We start from the raw sequence: 5500 nt of genomic DNA on the forward strand, positions 1-5500 counted from the left end.
TAACTGGAAATATGTGGTCTTCCTAACAAGCTGATGAAGTGTGAAAATGAGTTAGTTGGATGGAAGGACATACAGAAAGAAGAGATGGTTTTGTAGCTACTCAGCTGAGCCAGAGCAGAGAAAGGTCACACTAACATTCTGTAATGTTACTGTACCAGGTCAATGGGGGGGGAAATTCTTCTAAGTCTTTTAATAAAGGTGAGGGTGGCAAACAGCATATCAACACCTTCCTAGTGAAACATTAGTCACCTGGAGAATCATTTCCATGCCCACACACTAAGTGTAACAGGGAACAAGTATGAACAGGAAACCATGATTTAAAAGCAATCTGTTCAGACCCTCATGGAATGAAACACTGCTTGTTGGAATTACTAAGTTCTACAGCCTGAGAGAAAGCAAAGGGGAGGAGTGGGTGAGAGTCAAGTGAGGTTTTGTCTTAAAAGGATTTGAGCTGGAAAACTTGAGCAAGCAGAGGCGCTAAGTGCTAAACGCAGAGGTGTGCAAACTCTTTCCCAATCTTGGTATCTGGTCCTTTCGGCTTTCCCGAAGGCTCTGTGAACTCCTTTGTCATCCACTCAGCAAGGAGTGTCACTGTGCAGAGCGAATCTTTGAATCTTCAGGTGGCCAGTCTACCAGTTGTGAGGAAGTGGGCAGGACAGGAATGTCCGGGGTAAGATCTGTTTAATAATCATAGCACAATGTGGAACAGTTGTGGCAGATGTGTAGACAGGACCATTGGAGCTGAGGGGAGGCCCAGACTGACCCTAGAGTGTTTATGGAGGGGGGACATTTAATATAGTTCTCAGGAGATGAAGGGGACAGTGGCAAGTATGGTACAGGGTTGGGCCAGCCAGGGTGAAGGATGGGAGAACTGCATTTTAGAGAGATGAGGAAAGGGAGGCACCTATAGAGCCAGGGAGGTGTGAAAGAATAAGACATGTTTGGAGCGAGGCTGCTGTTTCCCACCATGAAAAAGTTTCAGTCCTTGAGGTGATGCTCACTACATGTTTCTCATGGCCTTTCCCTCCAACTGGATCCCTGGAGCCCTCGGTTCCCTATCACCACAAAAAAAAAAAAAAAAAAAAAAAAAAAAAAGTGATTGTGAGAGTAAGATTCCAATTTAGCCAATCGTGGAGGTGACCAGAGGCACCCATAACACAAGTTGCTGAGCACTTGTGGGCTGTGTAGCTAAGCCCCTTACACAATTACCAGATTTAATTCTCATAATGACTCCATGTGCTAACTACTATCATTGTTCCCATATTAAAATGAAGAAGCTGAGCCCTAACCGGTTTGGCTCAGTGGATAGAGCGTCGGCCTGCGGACTCAAGGGTCCCAGGTTTGATTCTGGTCAAGGGCATGTACCTTGGTTGTGGGCACATTCCTAGTAGGGGGAGTGCAGGAGGCAGCTGATCGATGTTTCTCTCTCATCGATGTTTCTAACTCTCTATCCCTCTCCCTTCCTTTCTGTAAAAAAAACCAATAAAATATATATTTTTTAAAAAATAAATAAAATGAAGAAGCTGAAGCAGAGAGAGGCTAGACATCTTGTCTGAAGTCCTCTAGCTAGTGAGGTATGGATCCTACTTCTAACCTAGGCAATCTGACCGAAGGGTGTCCACTCTGCGCCAGTGTGTTCTGCTTCAAGAATGAGTACTGCCACCACTAGAAAACAAAACAAAACAAAGTATGAGCATCCCACTCATCCTGGGGCTGCTCCCCTCCAACGGAGAGGACAGCACAACAGTGAGGGTGTCACATATGTGTAAATGGATGACATGTTGTCCAGATCTGTCTTCAAGGGAGGGCATGCGGCCCAGCTCTGAGTGCTGCTGGCAGCTGGCCCTCTTAGGCACTACTTCAGCAGCTGAGTCCCCTTGCCAAGGTCATGCCACTCCTCAGTGACTGATTCAGGAGGGTATAGGGAGGTTTAGCCATGTGGGCCCAATCCTTCTGAAGGGCCATGCTAGCTCCAGGGTCTTCAGGGGGTCGGGTGAGCCTGTTGTAGGGCCCACCCTGCAGCTCAACTTCTCCCTCTGTCCCATCCTGCTTCCCCAGGTGTCTACCCCTTGAGTATTCCTTAATGAACATACTGCCACTGGATCTCACGGCCTGCTTCCCTGGGAACCCAACTGGTGACGACATTAATGCCATTGACCAGGGAGATCTCTGGCCACTCACTTTGTTCTGCCTCCTCTGCAACTTCCTTTCACATTAATTTCCTTTGATTTTGTTTTCATGTTCCTGATAAATATATAAGAACAAGAGTTTATAAATTATCAAAGGTAGGCTACAAAAGATTAACCTGCTTTTTTTTTGGTTAATATACTTTATTTAGAGCAGTTTTAGGTTCACAACAAAACTGAGCAGAAGGTACAGAGATTTCCCTCTACCCCTTGCCACCCTTCCCCATTAATGCATCCATTTCCCTTGGTTTTGGCAATAGATGTAGAATAAGGAAGTAAGACCTCTTTAAAACCAAAAACTTTCACTAAAATAATGTATGTGAACTTAATTGTTATTTTCAATGTTGAGGGATTGACAGGCTTGATTCCAATAGGCTCTTGCTGTGTGTGACCTTAGGCCAGCTCCTTAAACTTTTCCAGTCCTGGTGTCCTCGTCTCTAAAATTAGAATAATAATTATTGGGAGGATTAGATGACATAGCCAAGCAAAGTGCCTAGCACTTAATAAAGATTCATAAAATGGGCATTTTTCCCCGTGTAAATTTGGCACTGCACAGGCCACAGGGTGTATTTGTTTCCGGTGGCTGCTGTAACACGTTACCACAGACTCGGTGGCTTAAAACAGTAGGCATTCGTTCTCTCATGCCAGAAGTCCGGGTTCCGTTTCACTAAGCTGAAATCAAGGTGTCACCAGGCCTTCCCCCCTCTAGAGGAAGAACCCTGCCTTGCCTCTCTTCCAGCTTCTGGTGGCTGCTGGCATTCCTTGACTTGTGGCTGCATCACCCCAATCTTTGCCTCCATGGTCACGTTATCTTCTCACCTGTGTGTGTCACATCTCCTCTCTGCCTTCCTTTGATAAGGATACATGTGATTACAGCTAGGGCCCACTTTGATAACCCAGGGTAATCTCCCCAAAGGAAGATTCTTCATTAAATCCCATCTGCAGACTCTGTTTCCATACAAAGGAATATTGCCAGGTTCTAGGATTAGGATCTGATATCTGTGGGGGGCTGTTTTTCAGCCTACCATACACGGTGACACCATTCCCGTCCTGTCTTTATAAGGCCTGGTCTGACACATTGCACCTTTGAACCACTAGAATCCTTCCAGTTTGTCATTCAAAACCATCTGCCTTATTTTTAAAGTAAATTATTACTATTTTTAATCTCCACCATATGATATGTTTATTGATTTTAGGAAGAGGGAAAGGGAGAGAGTTATTTACAGTTGTGGAACAGTTGTAGCAGATGTGTATACAGGGCCATCGGAGCTGAGGGGAGGCCCAGACTGACCGAGAGTGCAGTACAGGAAGTCGACTACAGTGAGAGAAAAACATCAATGTGAGAGAGAAACATGGATTGGTTGCCTCTGCTCAGGATCTAATCCTAGGTCCACAACCTAGGTATGTGCCTTGATTGGGAACACGCCACCTTTTTTTAAAAAAATATATTTCTTTTTTAAAATATATATATTTTTTATTGATTTTTTACAGAGATGAAGGGAGAGGGACAGAGAGTTAGAAACATCGATGAGAGAGAAACATCGATGAGCTGCCTCCTGAACACTCCCCACTGGGTATGTGCCTGCAACTAAGGTACATGCCCTTGACCGGAATCGAACCCGGGACCTTTCAGTCCGCAGGCCGATGCTCTATCCACTGAGCCAAACCGGTCAGGGCTAAATATATTTCTTTATGGATTTCAGAGAGAAGGGGAGAAGGGGAGAGAGAAAGAAACATCAATGATGAGAATCTTTTGATTGGCTGCCTCCAGCAGGTCCCCTACGGGGGATTGAACCCGAAACCCAGGCATGTGCCCTTGGCAGGAATCAAACCTGGGACTCTTCAGTCCGCAGGCCAGCACTCTATCCACCGAGCCAAACCAGCTAGGGCGGGAACCCACCACCTTTTGATGTTCAAGACATTCCAACCAACTGAGCCACACCACCAGGGCCCATCTGTATTGTTTTCTGAGAACTTGCCTCCCTCTTCCAGAAGGGGCAGTGGCTCCCAAAGTTGGGTGTCTCTTTAAGCCTTTAACTTAAAGCGGTTCTCAACCTGTGGGTCGCGAACAATGAAAATACATCCTGCATATCAGATATTTACATTACGATTCATAACAGTAGCAAAATTACAGTTATGAAGTAGCAACGAAAATAATTTTGTGTGGGGGTCACCACAACATGAGGAACTGTATTAAAGGGTCGCGGCATTAGGAAGGTTGAGAACCACTGAAAGGTCTCAGCACTGAACCGCACTGCATTTTGCCAGGCTTTAATTAATTCAAGAATGCTCTCTAGCTCTGTTTCTCAAACTTACATATTCCAGGCCCCTCTGATTCAGTAGGTGTGAGGTCTGGGAATCCAAAATTTTCCAATGCCCCAGGGAAATCTTATCATCAGCTAAGATTTAGAAACATTCAGTCCTACAAAGTCCTGAACCAAAATGTTTGAAATAGGAAATTCTCCTTCCCGCCTGCTGGGTGTGTCATGGTTACATGACTGAGTTTTTAGCAAAAGAAAGAAAGAAAACCCAACAACACAGAACAGAAAACTGAACAATCCTATTTGGACTATACTCACTGAAAGAGTTCCCTAACGGGAAAGCTTCCAATTCCGAATTAAACAGGGAATGACGACGGTCCGGATTTGGCAATTCTGCTGCTGTCACTTGCTCGGAACCTCGTGGGTCTGACATCCAGCCCGGGCCGCGCCCAAGGCTTTTCCTCCGTGACAGCAGCTCCAGCGAGGGGCGTGGTGGTGGTGGCTGGGCTACCCCAGTCCCGGTGGGGGCGGCCATACAGGGGCACTCAGACACTGGGGTGGGCCGGGGAGTGGCTTTCAGCGCCACCCCTGCAAGCGGCAGCCATTCCAGAGAGGCGCGGGCAGGGGGCGTGGGGAGCCGGAGGTGTATTTATTCTGCCTTTAGGACGGGGAGCTGGGGCCATTCAGAGCTGCCAGAGGCTGTCCTGACCCTAGAGCTGGCTGGGTCTTCGGAAAAGGACCAAGAACCCAGCGTCGGTGGTTGGCCAGGTGGGGGCGGCAGTGGTGCGGTGGCAGGACGAACAGAACATTTGCGGGGATTGTGGGAGTCCCTTTGGGGATGATGGGGCGCAGAGTTCGGTCCAGCTCAGCCATGGGGTGATGGGGTGCAGAGCCAGGCTCGGCTGCAGGTGATGGGGTGCAGAGGCAGGCTCGGCTGCAGGTGATCGGATGCAGAGCGAGGCTCAGCCGAGAGGTGAAGAGGGCGTAGGGTCAGATTCAGCCCGGCGGGTGCGCGCGGCGCGGCCGGGTAGGAGTTCGAAGCTGAAGCCGGGG

The 5500-nt window shown here is 47.7% G+C and overlaps 1 protein-coding gene across 1 annotated transcript in view; it reads left to right on the top strand.

Moving 5' to 3' along the window:
* The first annotated feature begins 5131 nt into the window (after nt 1-5131).
* The window catches only part of TMEM2 (transmembrane protein 2), a 71356-nt gene continuing 70987 nt past the window's right edge, over nt 5132-5500 (top strand). The window contains exon 1 of the mRNA XM_005868323.2: nt 5132-5215. The gene's annotated coding sequence lies outside the window, so the exon portion shown is untranslated. The remainder of the gene's footprint in view (nt 5216-5500) is intronic.

This window comes from Myotis brandtii, unplaced genomic scaffold (assembly GCF_000412655.1).
Source record: "Myotis brandtii unplaced genomic scaffold, ASM41265v1 scaffold266, whole genome shotgun sequence".
NCBI lineage: Eukaryota > Metazoa > Chordata > Mammalia > Chiroptera > Vespertilionidae > Myotis > Myotis brandtii.